Source organism: Scyliorhinus torazame, chromosome 18 (assembly GCF_047496885.1).
Source record: "Scyliorhinus torazame isolate Kashiwa2021f chromosome 18, sScyTor2.1, whole genome shotgun sequence".
NCBI lineage: Eukaryota > Metazoa > Chordata > Chondrichthyes > Carcharhiniformes > Scyliorhinidae > Scyliorhinus > Scyliorhinus torazame.
Window position 1 is genome coordinate 133,440,739 of NC_092724.1, and position 17,317 is coordinate 133,458,055.

Here is a 17,317-nt window from a genome sequence, read left to right on the forward strand (position 1 = left end):
GGCAAGGTTGAGAAGATGGGCCTTAAATGAATAACCTTAGTCAGTACGGGAATTGCACCCATGCTGTTGGCCTCACTCTGCATCACAAACCAGCTGTCCAGCCAACTGAGCTAAACCAGCCCCAGTGCTTATTTCGCTTCCACTTAAATGCATTTATACCAAATACTTAAACTACCCCTTAGTTGCTAGTTCCACATTCTCATCGCGCTCTCCTTCTATTTGACTCTCACCCACGCTACCTGGTAAAGCCCCACCCTGCCCTACCCCTGGCAGTGCCAAACTGGAACCATGGCACTGGCACTTGGCAGTGCCCCTATCAGCCTGGCAGGTGCAAGAGGGAGAGCCAGGATGCCAGCTTTCCCTGTCCCTGACCACCCCGGGGCCTCAAATGGCCTGGGAGCCCCCCCCCCTTCCCCTCCCCCAGGTGAAGAACAGTACTAAACGGCGCCCTGGCGATGTCACGCAGGCACGGCTGTTGAGTCCCAGGCGGCGAGTGAATCTGGCGATCGTATGTTTAAATAGGCCTAATAGTTCATTTTAATGTTCTGATGTGGATCACACCCAGTGAAGGCGAGATCCAGATTGCGATGTCCCGTGAGATTACGTTGAATCTCGTGAGACGTTTCGAGCATCACAAATCGTGCGAGAGGCCTCTCAGATTCAACGACCTTGACCCCGACACCAAGCTGGGCACGACGAGGCCACTGAATCGTACCCAATATGTCTAATTATCTACTCCCCAGAGAACCCTCCTTTTATAAACAAATGCCCATTAGCACAACTTCAACAAACTATCCATGGCTGGAATGAATAATGATCTTGCTTTTACGCTGCTTTAATTGCACCTCTTTATCCAAAATGTCCAACTGCCTTTTAAATCAGGGATTTTTAAAACATAGCTGCAGCAGTCACATACTAACCCAGGCTTTTAACCTTTACTGCACCAAATAGATACAATACAATATATCTGAAATTCCTACATTCAGCACAATGGCTTCTTGTTTTGTTCTTCTCCACAAGTGGAAGCAGCGTGTTTACTGTATCCAAATGTTTCATAATTTTAAAGACCTGTACTAGGTCAACTTTTTTTTTCAAGAGAAAGTAAACTCCGTTTGTTCATCCATTCCTTATGGGTACAAACTTACAGTTCTTTTTTTTTAATAAATATTTTATTGAAAATTTTTGGTCAACACAGTATTGTGCATCCTTTACACAATATTATAACAACACAAATAACAATGACCTATTTTATAAACAAAAAATGAATAAATAATAAATAACAAAAATGAAAACTAACCCTAATTGGCAACTGCCTTATCACAAGTAACACTCTCCAAAAATATAATTTAACAGTCCAATATATAATTATCTGTCGCAACGACCTATACATATTATACAGTATATATAAACAACCCTGAGAGTCCTTCTGGTTCCTCCTCCTCCTCCCCCCCCCCCCCCCCGATCCTGGGCTGCTGCTGCTGCCTTCTTTTTTCCATTCCATCTATCTTTCTGCGAGGTATTCGACGAACGGTTGCCACCGCCTGGTGAACCCTTGAGCCGACCCCCTTAGAACGAACTTAATCCGCTCTAGCTTTATAAACCCTGCCATGTCATTTATCCAGGTCTCCACCCCGGGGGCTTGGCTTCTTTCCACATTAACAATATCCTGCGCCGGGCTACTAGGGACGCAAAGGCCAAAACATCGGCCTCTCTCGCCTCCTGCACTCCCGGCTCTTGTGCAACCCCAAATATAGCCAACCCCCAGCTTGGTTCGACCCGGACCCCCACTACTTTTGAAAGCACCTTCGTCACCCCCATCCAAAACCCCTGTAGTGCCGGGCATGACCAAACCATATGGGTATGATTCGCTGGGCTTCTCGAGCACCTCGCACACCTATCCTCCACCCCAAAAAATTTACTGAGCCGTGCTCCAGTCATATGCGCCCTGTGTAATACCTTAAACTGAATCAGGCTTAGCCTGGCACACGAGGACGACAAGTTTACCCTGCTTAGGGCATCTGCCCACAGCCCCTCCTCGATCTCCTCCCCCAGCTCTTCTTCCCATTTCCCTTTTAGTTCATCTACCATAGTCTCCCCTTCGTCCCTCATTTCCCTATATATATCTGACACCTTACCATCCCCCACCCATGTCCTTGAGATCACTCTGTCCTGCACCTCTTGTGTCGGGAGCTGCGGGAATTCCCTCACCTGTTGCCTCGCAAAAGCCCTCAGTTGCATATACCTGAATGCATTCCCTTGGGGCAACCCATATTTCTCGGTCAGCGCTCCCAGACTTGCGAACTTCCCATCCACAAACAGATCTTTCAGTTGCGTTATTCCTGCTCTTTGCCACATTCCATATCCCCCATCCATTCCCCCCGGGGCAAACCTATGGTTGTTTCTTATCGGGGACCCCCCCCAAGGCTCCAGTCTTTCCCCTATGCCGTCTCCACTGTCCCCAAATCTTCAGTGTAGCCACCACCACCGGGCTTGTGGTGTAGTTCCTCGGTGAGAACGGCAATGGGGCTGTCACCATAGCCTGTAGGCTAGTCCCCCTACAGGACGCCCTCTCTAATCTCTTCCACGCCGCTCCCTCCTCCTCTCCCATCCACTTACTCACCATTGAAATATTAGCGGCCCAATAATACTCACTTAGGTTTGGTAGTGCCAGCCCCCCCCAATCCCTGCTACGCTGTAAGAATCCCTTCCTCACTCTCGGGGTCTTCCCGGCCCACACAAAACCCATGATGCTCTTTTCAATCCTTTTAAAAAAAAGCCTTCGTGATCACCACCGGGAGGCACTGAAACACAAAGAGGAATCTCGGGAGGACCACCATCTTAACCGCCTGCACCCTCCCTGCCAGTGACAGGGATACCATATCCCATCTCTTGAAATCCTCCTCCATTTGTTCCACCAACCGCGTTAAATTTAACCTATGCAATGTGCCCCAATTCTTGGCTATCTGGATCCCCAGGTAACGAAGTCCCTTGATACCTTCCTCAACGGTAGGTCCTCTATTTCTCTACTCTGCTCCCCTGGATGCACCACAAACAACTCACTTTTCCCCATGTTCAATTTATACCCTGAAAAATCCCCAAACTCCCCAAGTATCCGCATTATTTCTGGCATCCCCTCCGCCGGGTCTGCCACGTATAGTAGCAAATCGTCCGCATACAAAGATACCCGGTGTTCTTCTCCTCCTCTAAGTACTCCCCTCCACTTCTTGGAACCCCTCAACGCTATCGCCAGGGGCTCAATCGCCAGTGCAAACAATAATGGGGACAGAGGGCATCCCTGCCTTGTCCCTCTATGGAGCCGAAAATATGCAGATCCCCGTCCATTCGTGACCACGCTCGCCAGCGGGGCCTAATACAACAGCTGCACCCATCTAACATACCCCTCTCCAAAACTAAATCTCCTCAACACCTCCCACAAATAATCCCACTCCACTCTATCAAATGCTTTCTCGGCATCCATCGCCACTACTATCTCCGTTTCCCCCTCTGGTGGGGCCATCATCATTACCCCTAACAGCCTCCGTATATTCGTGTTCAGCTGTCTCCCCTTCACAAACCCAGTTTGGTCCTCGTGGACCACAACCGGGACACATTCCTCTATTCTCATTGCCATTACCTTGGCCAGGATCTTGGCATCTACATTTAGGAGGGAAATAGGTCTATAGGACCCGCATTGTAGCGGGTCCTTTTCCTTCTTTAAGAGAAGCGATATCGTTGCTTCAGACATAGTCGGGGGCAGTTGTCCCCTTTCCTTTGCCTCATTAAAGGTCCTCGTCAATACCGGGGCGAGCAAGTCCACATATTTTCTATAGAATTCGACTGGGAATCCATCCGGTCCCGGGGCCTTTCCCGCCTGCATGCTCCTAATTCCTTTCACCACTTCTTCTACCTCGATCTGTGCTCCCAGTCCCACCCTTTCCTGCTCTTCCACTTTGGGAAATTCCAGCCGATCCAAGAAGCCCATCCGGGGGTTGAGCTTCATATAATTTTTTATAAAATGTCTTGAACACTCCATTCACTCTCTCCGCTCCCCGCTCCATCTCTCCTTCCTCATCCCTCACTCCCCCTATTTCCCTCGCTGCTCCCCTTTTCCTCAATTGGTGTGCCAGCAACCTGCTCGCCTTCTCCCCATATTCGTACTGTACACCCTGTGCCTTCCTCCATTGTGCCTCTGCAGTGCCCGTAGTCAGCAAGTCAAATTCTACATGTAGCCCCCCTGTACAGTCCCTCCTCCGGTGCTTCCGCATATTGTCTGTCCACCCTCAAAAGTTCTTGCAGCAATCGCTCCCGTTCCTTACTCTCCTGCTTCCCTTTATGTGCCCTTATTGATATCAGCTCCCCTCTAACCACCGCCTTCAGCGCCTCCCAGACCACTCCCACCTGGACCTCCCCATTATCATTGAGTTCCAAGTACTTTTCAATGCACCCCCTCACCCTTAGACACCCCCCCTCATCTGCCATTAGTCCCATGTCCATTCTCCAGGGTGGGCGCCCTCCTGTTTCCTCCCCTATCTCCAAGTCTACCCAGTGTGGAGCGTGATCCGAAATGGCTATAGCCGTATACTCCGTTCCCCTCACCTTCGGGATCAACGCCCTTCCCAGCACAAAAAAGTCTATTCGCGAGTAGACTTTATGGACATAGGAGAAAAACGAGAACTCCTTACTCCTAGGTCTGCTAAATCTCCATGGGTCTACACCTCCCATCTGCTCCATAAAATCTTTAAGTACCTTGGCTGCTGCCGGCCTCCTTCCAGTCCTGGACTTCGACCTATCCAGCCCTGGTTCCAACACCGTATTAAAATCTCCCCCCATTATCAGCTTTCCCATCTCTAGGTCCGGAATGCGTCCTAGCATCCGCCTCATAAAATTGGCATCATCCCAGTTCGGGGTATATACGTTTACCAAAACCACCGTCTCCCCCTGTAGTTTGCCACTCACCATCACGTATCTGCCCCCGTTATCCGCCACTATAGTCTTTGCCTCGAACATTACCCGCTTCCCCACTAATATAGCCACCCCCCTGTTTTTCGCATCTAGCCCCGAATGGAACACCTGCCCCACCCATCCTTTGCGTAGCCTAACCTGGTCTATCAGTTTCAGGTGCGTTTCCTGTAACATAACCACATCTGCCTTAAGTTTCTTAAGGTGTGCGAGTACCCGTGCCCTCTTTATCGGCACGTTCAGCCCTCTCACGTTCCACGTGATCAGCCGGGTTGGGGAGCTTCCTACCCCCCCCCCCCTTGTCGATTAGCCATCCCCTTTTTCCAGCTCCTCACCCGGTTCCCACGCAGCTGTATCTCCCCCAGGCGGTGCCCCCCCGCCCATCCCCTCCCATACCAGCTCCCCCCTCTCCCCAGCAGCAGCAACCCAGTAATTCCCCCCTCCCACCCCCCCCCCCCCCTCGCTAGATCCCCCGCTAGCGTAATTACTCCCCCCATGTTGCTCCCAGAAGTCAGCAAACTCTGGCCGACCTCGGCTTCCCCCCGTGACCTCGGCTCGCACCATGCAACGCCCCCTCCTTCCTGCTTCTCTATTCCCGCCATGATTATCATAGCGCGGGAACCAACCCCGCGCTTCTCCCTTGGCCCCGCCCCCAATGGCCAACGCCCCATCTCCTCCACCTCCCCTCCTCCCCCCATCACCACCTGTGGAAGAGAGAAAAGTTACCACATCGCAGGATTAGTACATAAAACTCCTCTTTCCCCCCTTTTTAACCCCCCTCTTCGCCCCCCACATTCGCCCCACCACTTTGTTCAAACGTTCTTTTTTTTTTTATAAATGTTTTATTGAAATTTTTTTCTCAAACAACAATTTTTCCCCTCTTACAAAGCAAACGCAACAATAACAATACAGAAATTTTAAACAATACACAAGTAACAAAACCCCTTTATCTTTGACCTAAACTAAACCCCCCCCCCCCCCCTCCCCCGCCCTCCCCCTGGGTTGCTGCTGCTGGTCATCTGTCTTCCCTCTAACGTTCCCCTAGGTAGTCGAGAAATGGCTGCCACCGCCTGGTGAACCCTTGAGCCGATCCTCTCAGGGCAAACTTTATCTGCTCCAGTTTAATGAACCCCGCCATATCATTTACCCAGGCCTCCAGTCCGGGGGGTTTCGCCTCCTTCCACATGAGTAGGATCCTGCGCCGGGCTACTAGGGACGCAAAGGCCACAACGTCGGCCTCTTTCGCCTCCTGCACTCCCGGCTCTTCCGCAACTCCAAATAGAGCTAACCCCCAGCCTGGTTTGACCCGGGCCTTCACCACCCGCGAAATCACTCCCGTCACTCCCTTCCAATACTCTTCCAGTGCCGGGCACGCCCAAAACATATGTGCGTGGTTTGCCGGGCTCCCGCCACACCTCCCACATTTGTCCTCCACTCCAAAGAACCTGCTCAATCTTGCTCCCGTTATGTGTGCTCTATGTAGCACCTCAAATTGAATCAGGCTAAGCCTGGCGCATGAGGAAGAGGAATTTACCCTGCTTAGGGCATCAGCCCACATACCCTCCTCTATCTCCTCCCCTAGTTCTTCTTCCCACTTTCCTTTTAGTTCGCCCACCGACTCCTCCCCCTCTTCCCTCATCTCTCGGTAAATCTCTGACACCTTGCCCTCTCCGACCCACACCCCTGAAAGCACCCTGTCCTGTATCCCCTGTGTCGGGAGCAACGGAAATTCCCTCACCTGTTGTCTAGTAAATGCCCTCACCTGCATATATCTCAAGAAATTTCCCCGCGGCAACTTATACTTTTCCTCCAATGCTCCCAAGCTCGCAAAAGTCCCATCTATAAATAAATCTCCCACCCTCCTAATTCCCAACTGGAACCAGCTCTGAAATCCTCCATCCATTCTTCCTGGGGCGAACCTATGGTTGTTCCTGATTGGGGACCCCACCAGGGCTCCCCGCACCCCTCTCTGTCGCCTCCACTGTCCCCAGATATTCAATGTTGCCGCCACCACCGGGTTCGTGGTAAACTTTTTAGGTGAGATCGGTAGCGGCGCCGTCACCAGCGCCTCTAAACTCGCCCCTTTACAGGACTTTCTCTCCAGTCTTTCCCACGCCGCTCCCTCACCCTCCATCATCCATTTACGTATCATTGCCACATTGGCGGCCCAATAGTAATCGCCCAAGTTCGGTAGTGCCAATCCTCCTCTGTCCCTACTACGCTGAAGGAACCCCCTCCTTACTCTCGGAACTTTCCCTGCCCACACGAAGCTCGTGATGCTCCTGTCTATTTTATTGAAAAAGGTCTTAGTGATTAGTATAGGGAGACATTGAAATACAAATAAGAACCTCGGGAGGACCATCATCTTAATTGCTTGCACCCTGCCCGCCAGCGATAGAGGCTGCATGTCCCACGTCTTGAAGTCCTCCTCCATTTGTTCTACCAACCGTGTCAGATTAAGTCTGTGCAAGGTTCCCCAGCTCCTAGCGATCTGAATCCCCAGGTATCGGAAGTTTCTTTCCACTTTCCTTAGAGGCAAGCCTTCTATCTCTCTACTCTGGTCCCCTGGATGTATCACAAATAATTCACTCTTCCCCATGTTTAGCCTATACCCCGAGAAATCCCCGAACCCCCTCAAAATTCGCATAACCTCTATCATTCCCCCCGCTGGGTCCGACACGTATAACAATAGGTCATCCGCATATAACGAGACTCGGTGTTCTTCTCCCCCTCTAATCACCCCTCTCCATTTCCTGGAGTCTCTCAACGCCATGGCCAGAGGTTCAATTGCCAACGCGAACAACAATGGAGACAGCGGGCATCCCTGTCTTGTTCCCCTATATAGTCGGAAATACTCCGATCTATGTCGACCTGTAACTACGCTTGCCGTTGGAGCCCCATAAAGAAGTCTAACCCAGCTAATAAACCCGTTCCCAAACCCAAACCTCCTTAACACTTCCCATAAATACTCCCACTCCACCCTATCAAATGCCTTCTCTGCGTCCATTGCCGCCACTATCTCTGCCTCCCCCTCCACTGGGGGCATCATTATCACCCCTAATAGTCGTCGCACGTTAACATTCAGTTGTCTCCCTTTTACGAACCCTGTCTGGTCTTCGTGCACCACCCCCGGGACACAGTCCTCTATCCTCGATGCCAGTACCTTTGCCAACAATTTGGCGTCCACGTTCAACAATGAAATGGGTCTATAGGACCCGCACTGCAACGGATCTTTATCCCTCTTCAAAATTAACGATATCGTCGCCTCCGACATCGTCGGGGGTAGAGTCCCCCCTTTCCTGGCCTCATTGAACGTCCTCACCATCAACGGGGCCAACAAGTCCACATATTTTCTGTAATACTCCACCGGGAACCCGTCTGGTCCTGGGGCCTTCCCTGCTTGCATGCTTCCCAGTCCCTTAATAACCTCGTCCACCCCAATCGGTGCCCCCAGGCCTGCCACCTCCTGCTCCTCCACTTTCGGGAACCTCAATTGGTCCAGGAACTGCCGCATCCCCTCCTCTCCCTCTGGGGGTTGAGACCTATACAGTTCCTCATAGAAGGTCTTGAACACCTCATTTATCTTTCCTGCCCTTCGCACCGTGTCTCCCCTTTCGTCTCTAATTCCTCCTATCTCCCTCGCTGCTGCCCTCTTTCGCAATTGATGAGCCAACAGGCGACTCGCCTTTTCCCCATATTCATACCTCCTCCCCTGTGCCTTCCTCCACAGTACCTCCGCCTTTCTGGTGGTCAGAAGGTCAAATTCCGTCTGGAGTCGTCTCCTCTCCCTGTACAATTCCTCCTCCGGGGTCTCTGCAAATTCCCTATCCACCCTTAAAATCTCCCGCAGTAATCTTTCCCTTTCCTTGGCCTCTGTTTTCCTTTTGTGGACCCCAATGGAGATCAGCTCTCCTCTGACCACCGCTTTTAGTGCTTCCCATACCACTCCCACAGGGACCTCGCCGTCGTCATTGACCTCCAGATATCTCTCAATACACCCCCGCACTCTTGCACACACTCCCTCATCCGCCATCAGTCCCACATCTAATCGCCAGAGTGTTCTCTGCTCCCTTTCCTCTCCTAATTCCAGGTCCACCCAATGTGGGGCATGATCCGAAACCGCTATGGCTGAGTACTCAGCTTCTTCCACCCTAGAGATCAACGACCTTCCCAAAACAAAAAAATCTATCCGGGAGTACACTTTATGGACATGGGAGAAGAAGGAAAACTCCCTAGCCCTAGGTCTAAGAAATCGCCATGGATCCACTCCCCCCATTTGGTCCATAAACCCCTTAAGTACCTTGGCCGCTGCCGGCCTTCTTCCGGTCCTTGAGCTGGATCTATCTAGCCCCGGGTCCAGCACCGTATTAAAGTCCCCTCCTAAAATCAAGTTTCCTACCTCCAGGTCCGGTATACGCCCCAGCATCCGTCTCATAAATCCCGCATCGTCCCAGTTTGGGGCATACACGTTAACCAACATGACCTCCATTCCCTCCAGCCTGCCACTCCCCATTACATATCTACCTCCGCTATCTGCTACGATGTTCTTTGCTTCAAATGCGACCTGTTTCCCCACCAAAATGGCCACCCCTCTATTCTTTGCGTCCAGTCCTGAGTGGAACACCTGTCCCACCCATCCTTTCCTTAGCCTAACTTGGTCCGCCACCTTTAGGTGCGTCTCTTGGAGCATAACCACGTCTGCCCTTAGTCCTTTCAAATGCGCGAGCACTCTGGCCCTTTTTATCGGTCCGTTCAGGCCTCTCACGTTCCACGTGATCAGCCTCACTAGGGGGCTACCTGCCCCCCTCCCGTGTCGACTAGCCATTACCTTCTCTAGGCCAGTCCCATATCCCGCCTCCGCGCTCCCGCTTGCTCCCCCAGCGTCGCACACCATCCCCACCCACCCACTCTTTAGCCATTTCCTTTTGGATTTCCGCAGCAGCAACCCAGTTGTCCCCCCCCCCCCCTCCCCCTCCCTCTTCCCCCCCCCCCCCCCCCCCGCCCCCCCCCGCTAGATCTCTTTCTAGCATGATTGCTCCCCCCATATTACTTCCCTAAGTCAGCTGACTTCAACTGACCCCGGCTACTCCTGCTCACTCCTCGACCCCCCCCCCCATGTGGGCAACTCCCATCCGCCTTGCGCCTGTCTTCCCGCCTTATTCTTTCTGGTGCGGGAACATCCCTTTACCTGACCCGCCTCTTATGGCGCAGCTCCCTTTCCCCTCCCCCTCCCCTTCCCCATTCTCCAACTATGTCCCGTCTTTCCCCCCTCACCGGCGCCCACATTTCCCCAATGTCTCCCCCCTTCCCTGTTTACTTCTCAATTAACTTCCACCGTAACATTAACAATAACATTTCCTGCAGCATCAGTCCCTCAGTTCCGATCCAATTTCTCTTCTTTGATGAAGGTCCATGCTTCCTCCGCCGTCTCGAAATAATGGTGTCTCTCCTGATACGTGACCCATAGTCTTGCCGGCTGCAGCATCCCGAACTTCACCTTCCTTTTATGCAACACCTCTTTGGCTCGGTTGAAGCTCGCCCTCCTTCTCGCCACCTCCGCACTCCAATCCTGGTATACCCGTACCACTGCATTCTCCCATCTGCTACTCCGCACCTTTTTAGCCCATCTCAGGACCTCTTCTCTGTCCTTAAGGCGGTAAAATCGCACGATTATCGCCCTGGGTGGTTCTCCCGCTTTTGGTCTTCTCGCCGGAATCCGATTTGCCCACTCCACCTCCAAGGGGCCCGTAGGGGCCTCAGCACCCATCAGTGAGCTCAGCATCGTACTTGCGTACACTCCACAGTCCACTCCTTCCACACCCTCAGGGAGACCCAGTATCCGAAGGTTCTTCCTTCGCGCTCCATTTTCTCGGGCTTCGATCCTTTCAGTACACTTTTTATGAAGTGCCTCGTGCGTCTGTGTCTTAACCGCCAGGCCCAGGATCTCGTCCTCAATATCTGTCACCTTCTGCTCCACCACACGGAGCTCTGTCTCCTGGGTCTTTAATGTCTCCTTGAGCCCCTCAATTGCCTGTAGCAACGGGGTCAGCACCTCCCTCTTCAGCAGCTCCACGCACCGTCTCACAATTTCATGCTCAGGCCCCCATGTCGCCTGCGCTTTCTCCGCCGCCATCTTGTACTTCTCTCTTTCTGACCCTTTGGTCGACGATTCCTCGCGCTGCAGCCGCCGCCGCCGGTTTTTTCCTCCTTCGTTTGGGGGGGACTCCCTTCTCACACGCCCCACACCGGGTTGCGTCGTCGAAAAATTCCCCGTTGGGGCTCTTAAAAGAGCCCGAAGGTCCGTCGGAGCTGGAGCCGCCGAAGCGTGCGGCTAGCTAGGCATCACCGCAACCGGAAGTCCCTTCAGTGGCCTTGATGAGGTCTTTTCACAGTTGTTCCCTCTGCTGCTAGAATTCACTTTTGATACAGGCCCTCAGGTCAGCTTGCAGCTTTAAGCTTGCCCTTCCCCCGCCTGCATGCTGGAAGAGGCCCTGTTTATCCTGCAGTTGCAGCCAAATCTTTTACTGTTTCTGCGTGTGTCTGGCAACCAAGAGACATACCCTTCCTGGGGGACACTGTCGGGGGAATATTGCAGCCTTCTTCCCACACCGGGAAATGTCAAACAAATGCCGTGGGGGCCCTGTAAAAGAGCCCAAAAGTCCGTTCCAAGCAGGAGCTGCCGAATATGCGACCTAGCTCTGCATAGCCGCACCCGGCAGTCAAACGTTCTTTTTAATAACCCGCTCATTCCAGTTTTTCTTCCACAATAAAAGTCCACGCTTCATCCGCCGTCTCAAAGTAGTGGTGCCTCCCTCGATATGTGACCCACAGTCTTGCCGGTTGCAGCATTCCAAATTTTATCTTCTTTTTATGAAGCACCGCCTTGGCCCGATTAAAGCTCGCCCTCCTCGCCACCTCCGCACTCCAGTCTTGATAAACGCGGATCACCGCGTTCTCCCATTTACTGCTCCGAGTTTTCTTTGCCCATCTAAGGACCATTTCTCTATCCTTAAAACGGAGGAATCTCACCACTATGGCTCTGGGAATTTCTCCTGCTCTCGGTCCTCGCGCCATCACTCGGTATGCTCCCTCCACCTCCAACGGACCCGCCGGGACCTCCGCTCCCATTAACGAGTGCAGCATCGTGCTCACATATGCCCCGACGTCCGCTCCCTCCGCACCTTCAGGAAGACCAACAATCCTCAGGTTGTTCCTCCTTGCGTTGTTCTCCAGTGCCTCCAACCTTTCCACACATCGTTTCTGATGTGCCTCATGCGTCTCCGTCTTCACCACCAGGCCCTGTATGTCGTCCTCATTCTCGGCTGCCTTTGCCTTCACGACCCGAAGCTCCCGCTCCTGGGTCTTTTGTTCCTCCTTTAGCCCTTCGATCGCCTGTAGTATCGGGGCCAACAGCTCTTTCTTCATTTCCTTTTTGAGCTCTTCCACACAGCATTTCAAGAACTCTTGTTGTTCAGGGCCCCATGTTAAACTGCCACCTTCCGACGCCATCTTGGTTTTTGCTTGCCTTCCTTGCCGCTGTTCTAAAGGATCCACTGCAATCCGGCCACTTTCTCCTCCTTTTTTCATCCGTATCCAGGGGGGATTCCCTTCTGGTTTACCGCACAGTGTTTTTAGCCGTCAAAATTGCCGATGGGGCTCCTATCAAGAGCCCAAAAGTCCGTTTCACCAGGAGCTGCCGAAACGTGCGACTCAGCTGGTCATCGCCGCACCCGGAAGTCGTCACAAACTTACAGTTCTGATATCACCCTTGTAAATTTCTTTTTTCCCCACACTCTCCAGTTCCTCTAGTCTTTTAACAATATAGTAATCCAAACTGTATACAGTACTCCCACGTTTGGTCTAACCAAGGTTTTATACAAGTTTAGCATAACTTATCTACTTTTCAATTCTATTCTTCTAGAAATAAACTTTGGTGCATGGTTTACCTTATCAACCTGCCTTGTACGTTTTTGTGATTTCTGCATATTTACTCCCTGATCCCTTTGCTTCCCAACCCATTTAGATTCTCATTTTCTAAGTAATATACAATAGCCTTATTTTTCTTGTTAAAATGTAATACTCGTATTTAAATTAATTTGCCAATTACATGTCCATTCTGCAAATTTATTAATGTCTTGTAGTTGGTAGTAGTCTTCTGCAGTATTGACTATCCCTCACATATTGGTGTTCACAGATTCTAAATTGTAAATATAAATTATGATTATTGTCGTGCCAGATTCTGGTACTCTGAATAGCTATACTTTAATCCCTTCTCTCTACTTTCTGTGTTCCATCTAGCCAGTTATCCATTCCGCTACTTGTCCCATGACTCGATACGCTTTGATCTTATTCATTTGTCCATTGTGTGGTACCGTATCTAAAAAAAATTTAAACGCCTTAGATATGTTACATCTACTGTGCCACCCTTGTCTATTTATTCCCTGGTACCTCTTCAAAAAGTTCTATGAGGTTGATCATGCAAGACATTCCCTTTTTAAAAAATATATATATTTATTAAAGTTTTTTAACACAATTTTTCTCCCTTACAAACAATAACCCCTCCCCCCCTCGTAACAAAAAACAAACGAGAAATCGCGCAGAGCAAGATATATACATGGCAAAATGGTATATTTACAAGCTTTGTACACTGGCCCTCACCCGTACGTGCCAGTTTCCCCAACCCTTCATGTTATCTCTTGCTCATCCACCCTCCCAGGCAGTCCCCCCCCCCCCCCCCCCTCCCAGGACGTCCCCTCTACACCCCCCCCCCCCCCCCAAGGTTGCTGCTGCTGCTGACCGACCTTCCTCTAACACTCCGCGAGATAGTCTAGGAACGGTTGCCACCGCCCGTAGAACCCCTGCGCAGATCCTCTCAAGGCAAACTTAATCCTCTCCAACTTTATGAACCCAGCCATATCATTTATCCAGGCCTCCAGCTGGGGGGCTTCGCCTCCTTCCACATTAGCAAGATCCTTCGCCGGGCTACTAGGGACGCAAAGGCCAGAATGCCGGCCTCTTTCGCCTCCTGCACTCCCGGTTCATCCACTACTCCAAATATTGCTAGCCCCCAGCTTGGCTTGACCCGGACTTTCACCACCTGAGATATTGCTCCCGCCACTCCTCTCCAGAACCCCTCCAGTGCCGGGCATGACCAAAACATATGGACATGGTTCGCCGGGCTCCCTGGGCACCTTCCACATCTGTCCTCTATCCCAAAGAACCTACTCAACCTCGCCCCCGTCAAGTGCGCTCTGTGGACCACCTTAAATTGTATCAGGCTGAGCCTGGCACACGAGGAGGAGGAATTAACCCAACCTAGGGCATCAGCCCACAGACCTTCCTCGATCTCCTCCCCCAGCTCCTCCTCCCATTTACCCTTCAACTCTTCTACCAGCGCTTCCCCCTCTTCTTCCAACTCCTGGTGTATTTCCGACACCTTGCCCTCCCCGACCCATACACCCAAGATCACCCTATCTTGAACTTCTTGTGCCGGGAGCAACGGGAATTCCTTCACCTGTCACCTCACAAAAGCCCTCACCTGCATATATCTAAAGGCATTTCCCGGGGGTAAGACATTCCCTTTTAAATATTGACTATTACATATTATATTTTTGGTTTCCAGATGATTTTTATTTTCTTCTCTCGTAGTAGGAAAAGTAATGGACTTACCACTAATGTTAATTTGACAGGTCTATAGTTTCCTGGACATGTTCCATCTCCCTTCTTAAAATATAGCTATAATGTTGGCTATTACTTGTACTACCACTTTTGTAATGAATTATTAAATATGTATTATAGTGCCTCTGCTATTATTACCTAGATTCTTTTGTAATGCATGGTAATGCTCCTCCATCCTAACCCACTCTACCCCTTCTCCTTCCCACCACCGCCGCACCTTGTCCACATTCGCCGCCCAATAATAATAAAGCAAGTTTGGCAACGCCAACCCCCCTGCTGGATTTGGATTTGGATTTGTTTATTGTCACGTGTACCGAGGTACAGTGAAAAGTATTTTTCTGCAGACAGCTCAACAGATCATTAAGTACATGGGAAGAAAAGGGAAGAAAAGAAAATACATAATAGGGCCACACAAGATATACAATGTAACTACATAAGCACCGGCATCAGGTGAAGCATACAGGGTGTAGTGTTAATGAGGTCAGTCCATAAGAGGGTCATTTAGGAGTCTGGTAACAGCGGGGAAGAAGCTGTTTTTGAGTCTGTTCATGCGTGTTCTCAGACTTCTGTATCTCCTGCCCGATGGAAGAAGTTGGAAGAATGAGTAAGCCGGGTGGGAGGGGTCTTTGATTATGCTGCCCGCTTTCCCCAGGCAGTGGGAGGTGTAAATGGAGTCACTGAATGGGAGGCAGGTCCGTGTGATGGACTGGGCGGTGTTCATGGCTCTCTGAAGTTTCTTGCGGTCCTGGGCCGAGCAGTTGCCATACCAGGCTGTGATGCAGCCAGATAGGATGCTTTCTATGGTGCATCTGTAAAAGTTGGTAAGGGTTAATGTGGGCATGCCAAATTTCCTTAGTTTCCTGAGGAAGTATAGGCACTGTTGTGCTTTCTTGGTGGTAGTGTCGACGTGGGTGGACCAGGACAGATTTTTGGAGATGTGCACCCCTAGGAATTTGAAACTGCTAACCATCTCCACCTCGGCCCCATTGGGTGTGTACAGTACTTTGCTTCCTGAAGTCAATGACCAGCTCTTTAGTTTTGCTGGCATTGAGGGAGAGATTATTGTCGCTGCACCACTCCACTAGGTTCTCAATCTCCTTCCTGTATTCTGACTCGTCGTTATTCGAGATCCGGCCCACTATGGTCGTATCGTCAGCAAACTTGTAGATGGGGTTGGAACCAAATTTTGCCACGCAGTCGTGTGTGTACAGGGAGTAGAGTAGGGGGCTAAGTACGGAGCCTTGCGGGGCCCCGGTATTGAGGACTATTGTGGAGGAGATGTTGTTTGTCATTCTTACTGATTGTGGTCTGTTGGTCAGAAAATCGAGGATCCAGTTGCAGAGTGGGGAGCCAAGTCCTAGGTTTTGGAGCTTTATATGAGCTTGACTGGGATTATGGTGTTGAAGGCGGGGCTGTAGTCAATAAATAGGAGTCTGATAGATTTCATAGAATTTACAGTGCAGAAGGAGGCCATTCGGCCCATCGAGTCTGCACCGGCTCTTGGAAAGAGCACCCTACCCAAGGTCCACACCTCCACCCTATCCCCATAACCCAGTAACCCCACCTTACACTAAGGGCAATTTTGGACACTATGGGCAATTTAGCATGGCCAATCCACCTAACCCGCACATCTTTGGACTGTGGGAGGAAACCGGAGCACCCGGAGGAAACCCACGCACACACGGGGAGGATGTGCAGACTCCGCACAGACAGTGACCCAAGCCGGAATCGAACCTGGGACCTTGGAGCTGTGAAGCATTTGTGCTATCCACAAGGCTACCGTGCTGCCCAATGAAATGAAATGAATGAAATGAAAATCGCTTATTGTCACAAGTAGGCTTCAAATGAAGTTACTGTGAAAAGCCCCTAGTCACCACATTCCAGCGCCTGTTCGGGAGGCTGGTACGGGAATTGAACCGTGCTGCTGGCCTGCCTTGGTCTGCTTTCAAAGCCAGCGATTTAGCCCTGTGCTAAACGAGCACACGATGGGTCTCGCTGTGTTGGTCAGGCTGCACTGCTGTATCTATTCACAGGTGCGATCCAACTACTGAACAGCACGGAGGATTTGACCTGCTCCGTTTCCGACCTGGGCCGGTTCACCTCTCTTTAACACACCTGGTGCACCCTGGTTACCCGAAGAGCACCATGTGGATTCTGATCTTAGTGCGGACACCCAATCGGCATAGAGGACACCAGCCCAGAACCCCCGACCTCAAGCAATCCGGCAACCTCAGCCTCCCAGCAGCGGGATTACAGGCGTGCGCCACAACACCCGGCAATAATAAATCTCACAACGAACTAACCTCCCCGTCGGGGAATGGAACCCTGGTCGCCCGCGTGACAGGGGGGGATACTCACCACTATACTAACGAGGAACAGACAAAGATTCTGACCAGTGCAAACCTTACTGCCGTGACTCGGATTCGAACCGAGGTTGCTGCGGCCACAACGCAGAGTACTAACCACTATACGATCACGGCGCGCTACTGTCCATCCCGTTTATAATGCTAAGAAAAATAGGAGGAGTCCTAAGAAAAATGATGTAGGAGTCCTTGTTGTCGAGTTGCTCTAGGGAGAGTGTAGGGCCAGGGAAATGGCGTCTGCTGTGGACCAGTTGCAACGGTATGCGAATTGCAATGGATCAAGGTGTTCTGGGAGTATGGAGGTGATGCGCTTCATG

The 17,317-nt window shown here is 51.2% G+C and overlaps 1 protein-coding gene and 1 non-coding gene across 4 annotated transcripts in view; one reads left to right on the forward strand and one right to left on the reverse strand.

Annotated features, from left to right (window-relative positions):
* ccdc57 (coiled-coil domain containing 57) overlaps positions 1–17,317 on the forward strand; it is a 288,211-nt gene that overhangs the window by 189,146 nt on the left and 81,748 nt on the right. The window lies entirely within an intron of this gene.
* On the reverse strand, positions 17,046–17,117 carry trnah-gug (transfer RNA histidin (anticodon GUG)). Its single transcript has one exon. It is a non-coding gene; the product is annotated as a tRNA-His (tRNA).